Here is a 21,594-nt window from a genome sequence, read left to right as displayed (position 1 = left end):
GTCCAGTCTCTCTTGGAAGTAATTATGAAATTGACAAAATCACAAAGTTACTATTATTTTGGTTGGATACAACATAATTTTAACGACATTAATATTTATTAATCCGTAAAAAAATCAAATAAAGCTAATATATAATATTTCTTAACAACAAACGTAAAATTAACGCTGATCGTGTTTTGTTTTCCTAAGTTCTTAACCTTCAACGTTTCTTATCTTGAACCGTATGGCTTATGCGAACCAATCGCACTAATATAGGTATTAACTGTATTTCCAAAACATTATTCTTCTCTTTCCATCTCCCTGAATAATCTGAAATAACAATATATTTTTGTACAAATGATTCGATAATGAAAACCTACGGTTACAAAAATTAACGGCATAATAAAACATAGAAAACAAAATTTGTATGCCGGAGCGATACGATAGCCTTTACTCGTAATAGCAATGTTCAACACTAACAAGTGGAACAATCGGATAATAAAATAGAAAATTACTTATGTCAAGTTTATAACAAACAGGACCACACATCATGTTGTGAGGCTCTGGTTCCGATATGTTTCTATTTTGCAAAAGCTAATCATGTAATGGCCTCTGAATTTATTTTGTTCTTAATTTTATTAGAAACTATTGAAGGTCTAGTCTACTTAAAAGGTAGCTTAAACCCAGCTTCTCTGTAAATTAATTACATTTTTACAAACTTTAAAAAGAAGTTTATAAGTTAACGATTTGAAACTCTTACATAGCACTTTTAAAACTGTGGCTTAATAAACTTTAAAAGATGCTCATTAAAAGTTGATTATTACTTAAAGAACTGATTATAACGGTAAATGTACAATGAGTAAGCAATTCAGAGCAAGCTTCCGATGCAATTGTTTTTATCGATGTTTTATTTTTAAACATATCGATATCGATTGATCGATTTGCTCGTGTCGATGGCGGTCATTATAGTTTTAGAGTATAAAAAATCTTATTAGGATTTAATTTTTTGCTCCGTTGCCTAATAAAGACATAAGATGCAATCATCTGTTGATAAATGCTATTGCTACGGCTTCATTTGATGTATCTACTTACGAAAGAAAGAGTCTATGAATAAGTAAATATGATGAAGAGTTGATCTTGTAAATTTACGTACCTACATATTTGAATATTTTCTTCATAACGTTTCGTATAGTGTATGGTTCTAGTTTTTCTCAGTGAACCTCTCAACGCCTATTGTTAGATAACAAATGCTTAGTTAGGTTCAAAAATTACGACAGCTTACTATGAACGTAAACTCTTCATAAGGAATTGGTAATTAAATTATTTATCAGCGCTAGAATCTGATGGCAAACCTCTCGCAATTTACATTTAAACCAGACAAACGACAATTTGGTACAGATTACACAATTAGTTCAATTCGGTACACTTTAATTTCCGATTAGCACACTCAAAAACAAATTACAGAAATCCTCTTAGCAGCAGGCACATATGAAAGTTGTCATGCAGCCGTGACCCGGTACTGGCTTGTAATCGTCTTAAGACATAAATCGTACCGGCCGCCGCGAAATCTTAATAATACAATGTACCATGTTTAGTAAAGCTTCTACACCAAAGCCAAATACTCTTATAAAAATATTTTGATTAACAAACTATAATTCACAACGCATTACGCATTTTATGCCCACTACATGTATACCGTTGCATAAGAAGCAAAAGCTTTGACATACAAGAATTAAACGGTTGGGCATATCTCTTATCTTCCAAATCTTTTCCAAAACATCCTATGGTGTCGTAATGAACGAGGATCATTACTATCTTAAGCTAAAAAAAATTAGGAATATACTGTACTGCAAATTTAGCACATCCATATTTAATTTACGTATTTCGTATTTCATTGCATTGGGTCAATTCTCTTTTACTATATCTAGAATACAGCTATACCCGCGGTCCGCGCCAACCATTACTGCAAGTGATGAAATGTTACTGTTCCATATAATTACTTCTGACGTCTTTCAAATCAGGATTGTCAGAAACGAGGAAATTCAAATATTCCTACTGTAGTGTATGCATAAACGTAGTGTTGTTTGTCTCGAGCGTACACGCCATAAGTACATGCCGGAGAGAGGGGACGTCAGTCGATGTCAGACCTTTGAGCCGGCAACACGTGTCGGTACGTGAACGAGCCAAATATAGCAAAACGAATGCTACATTGGCGACGAGGATAAAACCGTGAGTACGGAAATAAATTGTATTTGAAAAAAAAAGGAAGGAGAAGACCAATGTGTAAAAAAATAACATTTCAGTAATTGATGGACGAAAGTATTGTTTAAATTATTTTGCCTTACCTTACAAAAAAAAAAATTAAATAGTAGGTAATGGATTGCCAAAAATAGCAACAGTCTTCTCTGTTTACATATGATAGTTATTTGTAAAACGTGGCCTTAAGTTGTTCCCAGCCGTGAATGTTTTAAAAACGGTTCGGAATGTAAACTTAACCAATTGAATATCGACACAATATTTGACTATCAGAGAAACAGATTCATTGCTGTGCTCGTCCGTCTAAGTTGTTCACTACAAAGTGCACTATGATGTCACATCGAAATACATGTGCAAGCGACAAATTAATTCCGGTCTATTGATGAAGCAGGAAATGAATAATGAATAAGAAAAGAAAATATCGAACTATTACAATGATAGAATAAACATTAATTTACTACGAGGGTAGTATATCCACGACATATACATATATTGTCATGATTTTGACCAAAAACAATAATCAAATTCATTTTTAAGACTGTCTTCGACCTAAGGTTGACAAATAGTGTGTAGATGGATAATAGCATTCGGCGATGTTAATGTCGGTCAACCTTATGTGTATACATAACTTCAATAACATAGGTACAGTCACCTCCAATAAAGTGTAAGTACTTTCGCACTTTTGCTTTCAACTTACGCACGAACACCGGCGGTTGTATAGACGAGATAAAGCGACGAATGGCAATCACTAGGTCAGCGATGGAGAAATTGCAAAGAATGCAAAGAAAAAAAGAACTCGGCTTGTACGATCACTTGTACTCTCCATATTCCTTTATGCGTCCAAAACGTGGATCCTACGAGAGTGAGAAAAAGAAGATAGACGCGCTCGAGATGTGGTGCTGGAGAAGAATGCTGAAGATACCTTGGACCACAAATGTACTAAAAAGGCAGCGACTAGGTGGCGTCTGGTAAAGTAGGTCAATGATACTTGATGACCATGACCAATCTGACAAAACTGTAACGACGAAGAAGAAGAACTTTCGCACTTTTCTACAGAGTATAGCTGACCATTAAATTGGTTAAATCATTGATGTCTTGCAAATATTTATGACAAGAACCACGGCTGACCATTAAATTGGTTAGATCATTGAAGTGTTACAGGTATAAAAGCACCACGGCTGACCATTAAATTGGTTGGATGATCCATGTCTTACAAGTATGAAAACTGCATAGCTGACCATTAAATTGGTTAGATCATTCATGTCTAAAGACATAAAAGCACTACGGCTGACCATTAAATTGGTTAGATGATTCATGTCTTGCAAACATGAAAGCTGCATAGCGGACCATTAAATTGGTTAGATCAGTCATGTCTTACAGACGTGAAAGCAGCACGGCTGACCATTAAATTGGTTAGATCATCTAATCGTTAAATCGATAAGTTCATTTACAGCCTGAAAAGTTGTCAAGTACATAAATTAAGAAGATTGAAACCCTGATCGATAAATTGATATTACTAGTGGTAAGAAGTTTGAAGCTAAAATTTGTGTGAAGCAAACTGGTAACTAAATTAAGGTGAGAGGTATCTAAATTAAGGTGAGAGGAAATATATTATCTACAATAAAATCAAAATAATGACTATTAATCAACTATATGCCTACAGTACATGTTTTATAATTAGAAAAATCATCAACAAAACAAATCATCAATAACATGTCGTTTGTAAAGTTACAGATTAATAAACGCAGCACTCGGCGAGCAAGTCTAATTGTTGTGCCGAAAGTGAGTGGAAAGAGATATATGTATAACAAACGAAGGAGTACAGCTTCATAAGTTGTTACTGTCATCTTTATAAATGTAAGTTCAGTTAATCAATTTAAATCTAAGCTACCTGAATACATTTTAGAATTTGTAAAAAAGTAAAGTAAATTTAAGTCAAATCAATGGCGACTATATTATGTACATTGTACGATATTGTTTTCAAGTAAGTGACTATTCCTTTGTCTTTTTGAGAAGTAATTCTTTTAACCCTGTTATAAGCACCTTACTACAAAATACGTAGTATAAAATGATATAAAATGTGATTGACTATTAGTCACGTTTTGTTTTGAATATTTACAATGTGTATAACGCAATTTCTAATATTATATTGCCAGTTACTAGTCATCATAATTGGCTTTATTAACGAATCCTTGGCTAATGCTGGATTGGTGAAGTTTCCAGAGATACTATTAACTACGAGTATATGTAAGTTCAAATCTCGTGATGTACTGTGCACTAAACGAATTTCGATTCAATAATTGTGAAACATATAAGTAGTTTCCGCTTTCGGCGATAGATGACTCTGTATTTAAAATACATCTGATATTGATTTTATTGCTCTAATTTGGTAAAAATAAGAGCGGAAACGTGTTTTTCTTTGATAATGACATGCTACAGTTGCCGTAAAATAGAATAAATAAAGGTTAATGTTTTCTTTCTGAAATAGCTTTATTTATAGCATAATTATTGGACCAAGTCATGGAGGAATTCATTGTAAAAGTCGCTGTTTAGGCAACTCCTCGCTGAGGACACACTAGTCGCAGTCGGGGTATGTTGAAGCTGGACTTTGTTATCAATAACCCGCACAAATTGGTGAGTCAACTTGAATTAAGTTTTAACGGCTTTAAACTCAATTTAGGGAGTAGAAATACCGATTTATGAAATATTGAACCAAAATCGCACTATCGACTTATTTAAACGACTTTAGCACACCGCCTAAAAGTGTGTTTAAAATCAAAGAGATCTTGTTGACATAATATATAATTTTACTTTTAAATGGCATTCCATTTGGATTATTATAAGCTGAATAAAAACGATTGCGGAATAAAATGCTATCCCTTAGTTCTACAACTTAAGTATTTTCATACAGAAATAGCTACCTGTTTGATTGTAAATAACATTAGAGAATAAACGGCAATGACAAGTTCATTTGCTGACCTGTGAAAAGAAGGGACAAAGAGTTTGTCTCTTTATGTTTATTTATGTTACGCTTATATTGAAAAAGACTTTTACTATGTTAAGAGTAGTCATTAGCAATTCATTGTTACATATAGATATAGTTGAACATCTGATAAATTGAAAACTTATAGTGGCATTTAAATATTGTCCATCAAGTTAAATATAAATAATATATAAAATAATATATAATTAAATACCGTTAGTGACTCTGTGTTGTGGGTTGAAAGATCTCAAATAAGCTGGGAAATAAATTTGGTAATTAAATATAACAAAGGTATAAGTCTTGACTTTTGAAACCTTCATTCAATAGAAAATGTAACATCTTTGAAGGAGAAGAAACATTAAATTGTTAACATAGTAAGTTAGTCATTTTCAGGTTATGTATTAGAAAAGAAAATTATCATTGACTATTCCATAATATAGGGATAGAACATTCTTATTGATGCGAGGGTGCCTTCATCTGTCTGTCTATCTGAGCTTAGGTTTGGTACATTGATGGACGGGAGCCTGGGACCATTGTCATGGACTGATTTTGATGTATTGGAATATGTGAAGTTTGTGCAAGTTTTTGTGGGTTTAATATGTTTCAGTATAAAACTTAGTAATATTAAGTGATTAGCCTAAGTGATTGAAATGCTATCCAAGTCAGTATTTCGTGCGAGCGAAGTCGCGGGCACAGTTACATCAGTTACAGCTTTTGGTGTTCCAACCAACTAGTACTGTGTCTACAGTGCATAGCATTCATAGTACAGAGTAAAATTTTATTATTACTACTAGCGTAAATTATCACGTCTAGGATACATTCAAACTGTTAAGTACTTTTAAGTACTGTTAATTATTAAACATATATTTTTAGCAAAATATTTGGCTTCGACATTAATAATTTACACAAAGATAACAAAGTAAGCGTCAATTAAAATCCTGCTTCCCATACGGTAGAGACAGGTATTGATGGCGATTTTGAAGTTCGGAATATTTTAACGTGACAAATGCCAAGACGAAAATAAGTTTATTTAAAATGAATTGAGGGACACTGACGCGTTCTAAATAACAAATGGAAGGAAGTAGAGCATATAGAAGGAAGAAATAATGGAAACTTGGAAGATAAGTATAGGATGGTAACAAATATCTATGCAGTTGTTGTGAAAATAATTATTAAGTGAAATTATAGAAAAATGTTATTGAATCTAAGTTTATTAAACTTACAAAATGGATATACATGTAGAAGTGTAGAGAAACTTAGAAAATCGAATTTTATGTATACTTGTATTCTATTAATTGATAGTTTTAGAATACAAGTACCTATACTTAGCAAGATTAAATATATTAAAAAAAGGAAGGGATGTAGTGTATGCATAAACGTAGTGTTGTTTGTCTCGAGCGTACACGCCATAAGTACATGCCGGAGAGAGGGGACGTCAGTCGATGTCAGACCTTTGAGCCGGCAACACGTGTCGGTACGTGAACGAGCCAAATATAGCAAAACGAATGCTACACCTACATTTTAAATCTAATATAAACTGGAATATGGAATTAAAATCGTGTCATGACATTAGTTAGAATTAATGATAAACAATAAACTATTTTTTTTTTGGATATTTAAAAAGTTATCACAAATCTATCGCTAAATATTCCGGAACCGTAGATTACAAATCGAATTTGGATTGCTTATATAGATAAATCCTTGGGCTCCTCCAATTTAGGAGTTGAATATAAAATCGACTCACAAATCTCGAGAATAGCACATTTATTCGTTTCTGCATGTAATGTGAATTTTTGGTTTTAAATAACGTGTATCAATGTACACTGAAAGCCCTTACCTTAACGAGAAAATTGCGAAACACTTTAAATCTTACTGCGAACCGTAAAGACGTTCTGAGAAATCGGTAACAACATGAAACTGATCCTGTTGAACAGGATGAATTGGAAACTCACGAAATAACACGTATTGGAGATGGTTTAAAATGTATTTAAATTAATTTTAATCACAAAGGAAATTTAATTTTATTTAACTTACATTTTTCCTTTATTTAATTTACTGATGCCCGTAACAAGCTTTCTTTTTATTACCTGAAAAAAATATAAGAAATGTTAAAAATGAACCCAAATATAATGACAAAATGTTTTATTTCAAAATTATAGTAACATTTTACTGTGACTTTGTATACTTTCAGACATTATGTAATTTGCAATAATTTGTTAGCATATATTATGTACCTACTTATTACATAGAAAATCTAGCAAATATTTTCGTGTTATTCGTGGGACTTTAAAAAAAAGGGAATTGAAGTTGTGAAAGTAAATTTTTAATATTTCTCCGTATGCAATTTATTTATTGAAGAAACGTCGGAGCTGCCTTTCCTTCGTCAAATTATACAAAGGAAATATCCGACAGGTTATTAAAAGATTGGAGTCATGCGGAGATTTGCCTGCTAAAAGTTGTCGTTGTTTTTAATTATTTCTTACAAGAACGTATGCTTGCGAAATTAAATTACGATAAATTAAATTCGTTTTGTTACTTCTTTTATTTATTCAAACTTCGATTTGAAATCATTCGCCGTCACAATATTAATTTTAAGTATTCAAAAAAAAAATTACAGACAATATTTTCGTTTACAATACTAGCTGTATCCCGCGTCTCCGCCCGCACGTTATGAAAAAAACGTAATTAGTAACCTATGTGTTCTTCCAGACTGTATGTATGCAAAATTTCATCGTGATCCATTTAGCCGTTCTGGAGGTACCATCAAACAAACATCCATCCATCCATCTAAACATTCGGATTTATAATATTACCATGATGTCTTTCTTTTACTCATCATGAAATAAATTGTTTTACATTTATTGTAATAAAAAGCACGCATCGTTTTCAGTTGCAATAATTACCGGCAGGAAATTGCTTTATAATATACGATATATAAAAAATGCGATGGAGATTAACTGTTCGGATACGTTCCAGTAACACATTTAATGACGACCGAAATAGCCTGCATGAATGGACGAGGTATTACGGTTTTACGGTCACCTGTCGTTGCAAAGATTGTATTACTCGACACACAGAGGAAGTCAGTTTCGCTCGAAACCTTTTCCTTATTTTTGACATAAAAGTTCCAAATTGAAGCGATTACAAACATTTGACATCGCTACATAAACTAAACATCCGTTATCCATGAGTTTAAGAAAACATTCATAAGTTAGATGGTTTTAGTTTTAGTACAGACTAGGTGTCGCCCGCGAACCCGTCTGCGCAAAATTAAAAAAAACCTAAATAAGTAGGCTATGTGTTCTTCTACACTAATTTAAACATCTGTGCTAAATTTCGTCAAGTTCTGTTAAGGCCATCTATGAATACCTTTCAACAGACAGCCATTCAGCCATGCATCCATCTATCCAAACTTTCGCATTCATAATATTAGTAAGATAGATGTATTTACAATGGTACATCTCTATAATAGCAGTATTGAAAACTGTGTGAATGTGAGCTAATAGTGAATAACATCTGAAATTCGATGTTTTATGAACAGTAGCCTCATTTGAATACGGTTTCCGTTCCACCACAGGGACGCAAACTAAAGTGAAGATTACATTTAGATGATAAGCAAACACAATTCAAAATGTGAATGAAGTACGACATTGAGATTATATCTATTCTTGTTCTTTGACAACGCGATCTCGAGCACTGAGATAATTCAATAGAGGAGTTTTGCAATTGCCAGGAATAAATCAGGATGCTAAGTTCTTTTTTGCCCGCCATAGAATTTTTATGAATCACATTTACTAGATTCTTGGAACATTGTCTAAAATAATCCTAATAATAGAATTTGAATTCCATTAAGAAAAGTGGAAGGATGTTAATTAATTATATAAATCGTGTGAATAGAAAATATATGAACCAAATCTAGTACAATGTGGTAAAAGATCAAAAGCATAAATGTTGCAGGATCAAACAATAGATTAATTTTCTAACAACGCCTACTCCTTTGATGTTTTATTATTTGAAGAAACAATGGGATTCGAGTGTAAAGTCGTGAAGGGACACCGTGGCATTGTTGTGGCACTTTAACGCCGCCATCTTACTATTTTTGGCGCCAAAGTTCCCGCACTCGGTCCCGCGCGTGTAATTTATGTGCGGTTTTCAGATAAACATCTTGCTTTATGAAGTTCTTAGCATTGCTTAAGATAAATAATTTTACCATAAAAGGGTGTGTTTCGGTATTTACTCTGTTAACAATTTTAAACCGATGATACGAAACTATCTTTGACTTTTAAAATAAATTTTGTTGTGTGTGGGCGATTCTTTCGACCATTTGTGGTAATAATGACAAGTGTTGTTTTTTAAATTAACATGACATAAGTTGTCTTAATATATTCGGATTTTTTATATAGTTGCAGAATAATATGGATGACCATTTCCTTATATGTAGATTTACAAATATTCATCATTGATGAAATAACTTTAGGTTATAATATAAACTAATTGTCAATTAAAAGATTGCCTTAAAACCGGTACAAAGCAAAGATACTTAATACCCACTTACTTACAATATATCGAGCAGTAATCGACGCGTATATAAAATCGATATTGCCTACGGCTCCGCTTGGGTTCGTTCAACTTTTTATGCATTGCAGTTTGAATGTATGAGCGCTTTAGCAATCGTAAGAATGACATTTTAACTGTACAGTTGGAGGCAAGCTGTGTTACGCGCTAGGCAATAATCGAATAATACACGTCGCAAAAGTTCAAGAGTCAATTTCAAAATGTATAAATAACCACTCAATATTGGCCAGCGAAGGGCTTTTAACTTTTATTATCGGAGCGGGACTTTTACAATGTTATCGGCTGAGTTGAGACCTAACGAATGTGCGCTGATATGCGATATCAAAAAGGGTTGGTAAAAGGCTTTTGAGAGTGCTTACAAAAAATAGTAACTTCTCTTAAACCCTTTTTAAATAATCGAAATATTTTTACTGTACAAGTAATAATAAACTTTTAATTTAGACATTCTTAAAATAAAAACTTATAATTACTCTTGGAAATCCTCAATCCATTGTACAATAGTATTTGTAATGACTCAAGGCAGGAAAATAAACTGGAAACCGCGTGCACTGTTCAGTAGAATAATTTGTAAAATGTCTAAGATAAGGAACTACAATAAACATTCTAATCTATAACGTGTTTAATTTAAAAACTTAGGTCATAATTATAACGTAATCCACAAAATATCGTTCTTTGTACGCCGATAGTCCAAACAAAATTCTAATACATTCGTTTTAAAATGGATGAATTTTTCAGTAACATTGCAACAATGCTCTCAGTAGTAGGGCCTCTCAGTTGACAGGTTCAATTGATTTACGGCCGCCCCTGTCCTATGTCGGGGACACAGTCATAATTAACTGACCCATATTGATATTAGAAGCGAAAAAGCAATTAAGCAGCTTATTTATATAGATCATTGTAATATTGATCATGAAATTTATATGTTTTTTATTACTCGCCAATTGAATTGCTCTTTGATTTAAATAAATGGGCTACGATTAAATTTATTGATCTCGCAATACTTTTAGAATTGGTTTTAAACATTTATAGGTTCACTTAAGTGGGCAGGGCAGGACTCGTATACTTACTATATGGTCAAAGGGCAACGATGGCCATTAAAATAGGTCCCTTTAAGATGTTCGGATGAACTAATCAGGAGTTTTCTTTCCAGAGTTCCAATCATTAAGGCGATCTTTTAGAGAATTTGATGTCCTAAAATAACAGAAAACTTGGCCAAATGTCTGCTGTATAAATATGACTGACCTATTTGTTTTTTTCATAGTTTACATTTGTAAACAGTTTTAGTGTCCAGTTACAATTACATTAGCTCTACACAGTTATTATATGTATATCTGACACACATTGCTGCGGTTCAAATAGTTTATAACTGCACTACATTTGTAATTACAAATATAGCATTCTTTTGTTATTGTACAAATTAGAAATTATACAATTGATAAATCTATAAACCCATTATTCAATAGCGTGAATATTCGATCAAAATAATATAATAGAAATAGGAAATTAAATATTTTAACTAAACGATATACAAGTAATGTCAGATTTTAATGTTTTCATTGAAATTAATCTGCCTATCTTATAAATATTTTAATTGCGAAAGTTTAGATAGATGAATGGATGATGTTTCATCATCATCATCATTATCATCATCAGCTCACTATACGTCCCCACCCAGGGGCTCGGAACCTACCCTAAGTTAGGGGTGACTAGGCCATGGAATGGATGTTTGTTTGAAGGTATCTGCAGGACCGTTGCATGGTTCTCGCTGAAAGTTGGCATATATGTAGTACATAGCCTGGGAGAAGTATTATTAGAAGGTAACTAATTAAGTGTTTCTTTTTAAGTCCGGTGGAGGTGGAGTAAATTATTAATGTAAGAATATATTCTTGCAAAAATATTAACACACAAAAATAATTCATTCCTAATATGAGAAGTTTAACCTCAAATAATTAATCTACTCAGTGACAGCGAATCAACCGTTTGACAGCTGCGAGATTTTTTGCTCCATCTATGTGTACTCCTATAAATCATGGCCATTCATTTTGCTGACGATCGTTAACGTATTTGTGAATGAATTCTGATGCGCGTGTCATCTGAGTCCGGACACATTAGACATTCGCCGGGCGAGCGTGAGTGCACGGTTCACTTTTTGCTTCGTTAATCCGAAGCAAAGCCAGATGTTTCATACATCGACATTTTTTTTTAATAAATAACCTTGTCTTTTTTTTCTTTACGCGTGTTTCTACCTTTATCAACGTATATTCGAATTTCATTCGTATTTAACACAAAAACAAGGAATTTATTGTCGTGCTTCATTTATTATTTTTTTTAAGAATTAATTACAATCATTTAATCTTATATATAAAATTCTCGTGTCACAATTTTCGTTCCCATACTCCTCCGAAACGGCTTGACCGATTCTCATGAAATTTTGTGAGCATATTGAGTGGGTCTGAGAATCGGCCAACATCTATTTTTAATTCCGCGCGGACGGAGTCGCGTGCGACAGCTAGTTAATTATCTAAAATCACCAAAAGGGCATACAAATTAGAACGAAGTATCGATATCTATGCAATAGATGGGACACATGTCGACTGCACTTCCTTATTTTTAGTGTCACGATGTCGTGCGATGTTTAAACTATATAAATCAATGTCGTAAATCAATTAGTTTGACAAGCACGCCGGCGCGGGCGCAGTAATTGAAGGTTTTTATTTCGGACATTTCGTTGGGCAAACATGTCCGAAAGGCGGGCAGTTTGACCCTGGCACGAATTGAGGCCCATCACTATTCCGTTAGTATTGTAGATGACATTACTGCTTCGATAACAATTCAGATGATCTCATTAATTAACACTTTTTGCATGTCAAACAGAAAAAGGTAAAGAAATAGTTTTTTGCCCGTAGAAAATCACGCATTAAACAATTATCGTGTATGCCGGATAGTTTTTTCTCAATGTTAACCTATTTAAAAAACAAATCTGTATTATCTTTTATTTAGGTAAATTATACAATGCGTAATTTGTTAAAATATTGCCCATTACGTAAACTAAACGTCTGTATTCATGAGTAAAACAAAATTATAACATGCACCGGAGACACGTAAGTCCGCGACGATAATGGTACTGTTGGTAAACTATCGATACAAAATTAAGGCTAACTAGTAAATATTACTACAAGGAATAATAGTCCAAATTTCGACTACGCTAGAATCAAAATCCGATGCACAAACATTTGACTTAGAATGTTGTTCTTCGAGTTAGAAATGCTCGTTTTCATAAGCCCAGGTTTGCAGTATCTAAATAATTCTGGTCACGTTACGCCTCATTATGTTGTGGTTAGCTAACTTGTCAGAGATTTTGTTGGTTTCAGAGGTGACACGGAATACGCTTTTGATGTTATAAATAAACAGGCCGATGATTTTTACTTCGTTAGGCCTCAGACATCTGATACGAAGGAAACGCCTTTATTGAGTAACGAACTTGATAAATAAACTTTCCATAGTATAATCGTATCTTTTTACAGCAAAACAACGTGTGACTAAAGCTTTGGTGATACGTACTTTGACTGAAGGAAAGAATTGGACTCTTGCAAATCTATTAATTTTAACCGTACTCAGTTTGCATTACAATAAATACATGCTAATTCATTAATCGTATAAATTTCAACAAAGAATACACATATCAATTACAATTAAGAAATAAATTGGCTATATCTGAAATCCAAGGAAGTCTTATTAACCGACCACCCATATAATGAATTACGCACCATCTTAAATTAATAGCTGTCCATTCATATTAATTTGTCCTTAGCGAGAATTTACATAGTACTCTGTAAGAAATCTTCACATGCCACGTGAAGACGTGAATATTCTAATTTTGTCGGTGACACGGCCACACTCGGTATGGTCGCACGATTGTGTCGCAAGTGTGAAATTGATTCACACACGGTTTTCCGAGCCGTTGACGACGACCGATAAAACCCATTTGCTATTGCTAGCTGAGCGACGTCAACACGAACTGTGAAATACAATTTTGTAGTTAGCCTTAAACCGTGGCAATGGGCGGGACATCGGTTGAAGGAACATATTCTAAAGGCGAATAAGAATTGAAGATCACGTGTCGGCAAATATAAGATTCCTTTTCACTTAGCAAGAAAATTTTAAGGGTGATGAAGGGGATCTTGCAAATTGTATTTTTTATTACACGGTAAAATTAATAGTTGTTTGGTCACCTCTTTATGGTATCTATATGTTATTTTGGTATGATCGAAGCTATTCAAATATAATGAAGCCGCACAAACAACCAATTTTATCTCGTACAATGAATCTTGAATTGCAATTTCTTTCCCGTAACAGTCGAGCGAACAGGCCGTTGTTCCTTGAACGTACGGCTATCAAGATCAAAATTACGATAACCGCCCACAGTTGCATAAATCACATTAAAAATTTGCGTGTGCACTCCTTACTGCGTGTGCCGCATGCCAAATGATAAACCAATGATTGCAGATTTAAACAATTTATTTGTAATACACTATAATGCCTTGCAACTGAGAACAGAATCATTAGACGAGAATCATAATATGCAATGTCTAAAAAACAATTATTTAAACATAATCATACTAATATTATAAATATGAATGTTTCGATGGATGGATGTTTGCAGGTATCTCCAGAACATTCAAAACGTATCTTAATGAAATTGAGCATACATATAGAACATAGTCTGGAAAAACACATAGGCTACTAATTGTGTTTTTATAAATCCGCGCAGACGGAGGCGAGGGCGACCACTAGTGTTAAATATAAATAATAAATGACTTCCGGATATAGCCACTTAAAGCAGTGTTAATTTCACAGCTTACCGTGAAATCTGTCGATAAATACATCGATGTCATAGAAATATTTTAAGAAAAAAATTATGTCATCAATAACGCTTCCTAATTCTCTTGTGTCAATTATAGTTGTTCCTTCAATTGTTTTTCCGCTACGCGTTGTCAGTAAATTAAAATCTTTGTCAAACACAATTACATCTAATGTGTCATATTCAATAGTGTCAAGGTCAACGTAATTTTTAATATGCGTCATCGTAGTTGTATATTCAAAATAATAGACTTAAAAAGTTATAGAGCCACCCAATTGTTGGCAACAGAATTTTACCAAAATAGGAATTTTTTTCTGAAAAAAAAATCAACCTAATTTTTCATTTAATTTTCCATGCACGTGTCAGATGATTCTGTTACTAATAATGATCACAGAAGTACGTTAAGATGAATTATTGATGGGATATCATCCTCTACCTTCGCAATGTTTCCTCGTTTCTAAGAATTTGTTCACGGTCGTTGTACATTCTAACAATTTAATTCATCACTATTATTAGATGTGGTAACATTACTCCACAAATGATTCCTACAGTCATCATTATTGTATTGTATTTCTTCCTACTCAAAGTTTTACATACCTAAGTTAAATTTAGTATTATTTAATTGAAATGAAAAGTTCATTTGCCTTTATAAATTTACGTACAGGCAGTCGCCACAACGTCCGAGCGAAATTAAAAAATATATAATTATTTAGCCTATGCCTTCTTCCAAACTATGTAGCCGTTCTGGGGATATCTTCAAAGAAACATCCATCCACCCGTCCGTATATATATATTTTTAATAAAACATAAGCAAATTTCATTGTTAATTTACTAATATTTCTTTTACCATTCTAACTAAGCTCTAGGCTTGTGTTAGGATATGGTTTACGACAATAGTCGAATGGCGGGCTTCGAACCCTATATATATCCATCCAAACATTCGAATTTGTAATCTTGCTAATAAGTAAGATTGATAAATTCTTAATTATAGGTAAATAGGTTGTAAGTAGTAGTTTTTCATGCTTGCTATCAACTGTGTCAACGTTCGCATGACCGATAAACTATTTTGAATAGTTTGCAAATGTTACGATCTAAATGAAACTTTTCATCTGCCAAAAAATATAACTGGCAACTCAGTGATATGTGTTGTACGTTTTTGTATTTTATTTTTCATAAATAGGATCAAATACGTCACTTATAAATTCAACAAATTCAAGACTGCAGTACTTTAACTTTAGTATTCAACGCAACATTGAATGGTTTTGATTTATGTTTATACACTTTGTAAATATGTTCGCGACTCGCATGCACCATACATCAAGTATCAAGAATAAATGGTTTCTAGTACATGTATCATGTTAGTATGTTGGTGCTGCGCCAGGCACGTTCTGTTGAATTTTTGATTTTACAATTGAAATTCGGATGTACGAAGCGCGCTGCGGCAGAGCGGTACACGTCCGCCAGGAACAAATTTGATGTACCCCACACCATAGCTTTTCTTGTTTGACATATTGTACCAAAATAAATTTGTAAGTATTCTTGCAACTTTTACCCAAATTGAAATAGGAAGATCTGTGACCTTTTTACAGTACACATAAATATGTAATAGAAACAAAATCATATTTTGTACACAAGATGTATTTGCGTTGCTGATAACGAAAAATCTATTTTTAATCTATCTGTCTGTTTAAGTGTCTGTGCAAGACCGCATTTGTTCGGGTAGTCTGGAACGGCGAAACTAATTTTGCCTAAAAAATATCTGAATGATGGCTTAATTAAAATATTTCATTATATATTCGAAAAGTTTTAATATTCATTTCTTGAGAAATTAATCAACGCAATGAAGCGATTCTACTGCAATAAATATCAACAACGATGGAGCCTTATGGCGTCAAGTTCCAATTTGTTCCAACTAATTGAATAATAAATCAATAATATAAGTAAATATTATATATGTACCGGCACCGCCTAAGCGTTGTTCCATTGTATCTCAAATAACTTATCGTTTTCGCCGTTTGGGGTTCCGAGAAGTTCGCGGTATTCAAATAAAACGTATAACGGCCACCATGTTTATCTCAGGTCATTCGAATGCAATATGATTCTGATCTTTACGAAGGACCATTTATGTAGAAACCAAAAAAAATCATAAAAAAAATAATTAAACCAATCTGAATAACTCTACAATACTTCGAGTTGAAAAAAGATCGGTCAAGTATGTGTGATCTTAGCGGCGTGCATGTCTACAGGGTCACAGTATAATGATTACACATAAACAAATGCATAACGACGAAAAATGTAACCCTCTTAATATAATAATTGTGTAAAAACTAAAGTAAAGCGAGGCTAACTCTAGTATAGAGATTATGGCCAATTAGTTTTCTACTTCAATGTGCCTTGTTAGTTTTAAAGTCACAACACCATCTGGCTTATGGGATGAAATAGGAAATTCAATATCGATATTAATAGAAAAATACATTCCTAGACCACAACCGGTACTAACAAGAACAAGCTAGAAGAGGTCTTGTGTTTTTTAATAACATTCTTCGCATGCTATAAAAAGTCATAGCTTTTACACATACAAAGAAATAGCTTTTAAATTTTTAAAGTGATGAATCCAATACACTAAACTCAACCAACCTTATGTAATGTCCAGTTTAAATTTTTGCGTTTTGCGAATAAATTGGTACGATATACTTATTACGATATACTTATTACTGAGACAAATAAAAACGAGCAGAGTTCGCGATTTTCCGGTGACATTACTATTCAATAGACTAATTTTTGCTTCACACAATCGCATAGATATAAACGGTTAAGATGTATAGAGTATTTCGATTTTTTCGGTATAAATATATTTATTTTCAACACACAAACATACAGAGTCATAAAATTGTCAAATAGTAATCAAGAGCATGTATTTAGTAATTCAAATGGCAATGAAATATAATACAAATATTAGTTAATTATTTTCTATGGTATATACTGTTTGCCTCTCGTGATGGGTAACTGCAGTATGAAAAAGCTTTCGTTTAGAAAGTCGAGCTGCATCAAATGAAGATGAGGTACGGCCCGAGTTCAGCTTTCAAATATTAATGACTTAAACCTAGATTCTGTTATTAGCGCCATCTAGAAAATTAATTACGTTTCATTTTTTTATTGTTCAAGTTCAGACGCTTTTATCTTTCAAAGCATAATTATGACTTCCTACTAATTAGAGTGCCGTTTCAGGTACTAATTTGTAATTTAATAGGCTCGTTATTTTATCTTAATATTCGTCTATTGTCTTTATGATTAAGCAAGGTGAACGAACGAGATAGTTTGACTGACGAGATCAGTTTATCAAACGTTCTTAGATGGTTTCTGACAAATCCTATATAACATACTCATAAAATTTTAGATAGTGGAGGGAATAATAGGGATCTATACCATTTAAGGCTGGCAACGCATCGTCATGGGCGTCGGGTAAAATACTATTAGGGGATCCGATGCTCAACTCAACTTACCCAAAAAAAATCGGACGCTTTTGCGTCAGTCGGTCACAGCTTCATACTATATTTAGTATTTTTGACATGATTGGTGTGCAAAAAATAATTTATTCATATATGCTTATTTATAACATATGAAGGCGCAAATGCTTATTGCACTGTAACATATCGCGCACCTGACGACTACTTCTAAACCGCAAACTCTGTGAGCTATCATTATTCATGTACATAAGTGTACTCCAATTACAGTATTATGTATCTGTATTCTCGTTTCGTATTATTTTCAACTCGAATTGCCATTTAATTTCTAATGCTGTTATTCTGATTGACTTAATATGAGACTCGCATCTGAACAATTAAAAATCTTGATTCACTTTAGAGCAAAGAGTTTTCTTTTCATTGACCGAAAGCTTCCGCTATCGAAACTCCCAAGCTACATATATTTTGATAGTGAAAATATACGGTAAATCTACTTTAGAATATAGTGATAACTTAGTGCTAAATTAATACAATTCTGCAATGACATCTTATTAATGAATTTAAAAATTATACCATCCCGTAATATATGAAAAGCTGCAAGTGTCCCAATTTTTGGGAGTAGTGTAGCTGATATCTTAATATATAAGTAAAATCTGCAGGAAAATAATTAGGTATAACAATAGAAAAGTATGTAATATGTAACGTATTAGAATAAACGAAAATCTCGACATAAATTTTAGCAGATTGTTATGACCTTAAAATATCTACAGAGTATTTAGTGAAAACTATTACGAAAGATTTTCATCTCGATAATAAATTGACAGTTTGATAAAGCTGTTTGGAATTACTGCCGGCATATTTACCTTGAAAATACGTGGACCGGGGCCGTTGATAAAATTCACACACACGCTCAACACTGCTAAAAGCACGGGATAAATATAATTTCGTGTGTTTTTCACGCGTTTTTAATTGATGTATTCGATACCGGCGCGCGTGTAACTGTGTGATCAACGCGCGTGCTCCCTCCTTGAACGTCGGAGCTATACTGGCCAAGTTGCGATCATAGTCATAGTATGCGGATCGTAAAATATAATCGCTTTTCACTTCAGTTGTTTCCATGTGTCAATGCGGAGTTGTTTTTTTTTACTACTACATACTGGTATTCAATGGCGATGACTTCAGCCAGCACGTAATTTGAGAAACGTAGCCAGTAAGTAAATAAGCGTCGGTCGGTCAGTTTATTTTACATTTCCCTCTGACGACGTGTATAGGGCTAACATACGAATACTTAAATATAATTTTCCTTCATTTATTTAAAGTAAGAAAAATTTATATAAACGTATATAGGAATAACAAAAATGACTGAGTGAACTTATCAAGGCTTAGCCAAAACTACTGCTGTAGCGACATGAAATTTTACATACAGGTTTCTGTTACTACGAATGAAAGATTTTATGAAATTCATCCCCTAAATGTCTAAAGTGGAGGTTCATATTTAGTATGAAGCAACATTATTTCTTTCGCGGAATTACTTGAAAATTGAGACAAATGCAAATAATTAACTACATATTACACGTATATTTTATTCTGATTTATTGGGTTCTTTATTTAAGATCGATATCCTACTAGCATACCTAAAATGATATCTTTGATTTTACGCGGAGTCAAGAAAATTGTTTATGTTTTCATAACCACAAAATATTTGAATACTTGTTATAAGGTGGTTATACACTAGAATATTATATCGAGCATATCTATGTAATGTAACGTTCGTACGAATGTTATAATACAGATGAAAGCGCAGTTTTCAAAGCACGTCGTGTTCGTGAAAGGGTGATAAAACAGAACATAATATAGAGCAACTCGTTGTTCCGTTACAATTAAATGCTATAGTCTATACTCGCCTTAATGTATTTGTATTTTCAACTATCTTCTAACCTTGCACGATCAATAGATAAAGTATTTCAGTACGCTCAGGGACACACTAAGATAATCTGATAAATATATTTATCGGATATATAAACATAATAAATAAAAACGTACACACATAGGCTATTTTTAATATCATTGTTTAATTATTATGAAAGCAAAATAATTTATAAAATTTTATTCCTATTAATAAGCTATTTAATAATGTCCTGTTTAGTTTTAATAAGTTAGTTTTTAATTAAAAAATATACCTAACAGCCGAAATTGTTTATTTTTTTTTTATTTTTATTTGTCTATATGTGTGATTTTTACATAAACATTGCTCGGTATTATTGCGTATATCTGTCATCGAACAATCGTGAATTCCACCAGTTTTTAATTTGCCTAGACATTTGTAAATATTCACCGGTTTACCATCAACCGATCGGTACAAAATGTACGTGTTTGTAATCTAAGTTAAAACCCACTTTGCAAAAGAATTATTATAAAATGCAATTTGAAAAATAAAATTTTCCTAGACAAATTACAAACGGGCATCTTTCACAATCTTTCGGGGACATTACTATTGAATCCTGTTTGAAAAAGATTCTTTAAATAAAACTAGACTGATACTTTAAATATTTAGTTTGAACAGCGTTATGCAATGCACCGAAAATGTACGCGTTTGCAAATTCCAAAGTAAACATGAGTTTTTAAAATAATCCTCGTGTGGAACGGAATGTTATCGGCAACAACTAAACCCTGATATATACCACGCGGGTTCCCGTTTCATAACAATATTCTTAACGTTACTAACATTACATCCGCTATTTAAAAGAATTAACATTTATTGGGTAAAGGACTATAACCGACGTCAAAAACGAAGGAGGTTCTCAATTTGTCTGTATTTTTTTCTGTTCGTCCGCAACTCCGCCCCTAGTTGTCCGATTTTCGTAATTCTTTTTTTTATCCGAAAGGTATTGCGTGTCATTTGGTCTTTTTTTTTAAATTATGTTACCACTTTTATGCGCTAATTAAAGTCTTAACATCCTGGACTTCGTGTTGTCTCTTAACTAACAAGACATGTCTGTTAACCCTTATCGCACAAACTACAAAAGTAATTAGGAGAAAAATATACAAATTTTTTCTTAACGTCTGTAAAATAAAGGAATGATTAAGCTATAATAATGATTTACTACGCGTAATAAAGAAGTTAGATAAGTTTTTAAATATTTTAAGTGCGTAGCGAAAAAAGATACTGATAGAAATACAATTAAATAGATAGAAAGAACCAATGTAAGAATTAAGAATTTAAAGGCCGGCAACGCATCTGCGGTTCCTCTGGTATTGCTGATGTCCATGGGCGTCGTTGAACACGTCGGTGTTCCCGCTGCTCGTTTGCCCCCTTCTGTTATATAAAAAAAAATCATAATAAAGGCTCAAATACAAAACAATGCAATATTTATTGGTAATATTTAAATTACAGATCAAAGAGCGATTTACAAATTTTTTTTTTGTAATCGATTTTAAATTTTTTTTTGCAAATCGTGAAATTTTTTGTAAATCAA

At 32.9% G+C, this 21,594-nt stretch overlaps 1 protein-coding gene across 1 annotated transcript in view; it reads right to left on the bottom strand.

The window, feature by feature from the left end:
• Positions 1–19,176, bottom strand: part of LOC106125418 (uncharacterized) — an 84,929-nt gene extending 65,753 nt beyond the window's left edge. The window contains exon 1 of the mRNA XM_013322612.1: positions 18,982–19,176. The gene's annotated coding sequence lies outside the window, so the exon portion shown is untranslated. The remainder of the gene's footprint in view (positions 1–18,981) is intronic.
• Between the last annotated feature and the right edge of the window lie 2,418 nt (positions 19,177–21,594).

Source organism: Papilio xuthus, unplaced genomic scaffold (genome assembly GCF_000836235.2).
Source record: "Papilio xuthus unplaced genomic scaffold, Pxut_1.1 DF825928.1, whole genome shotgun sequence".
NCBI lineage: Eukaryota > Metazoa > Arthropoda > Insecta > Lepidoptera > Papilionidae > Papilio > Papilio xuthus.
This window is presented reverse-complemented; position numbering and strand designations above follow the sequence as displayed.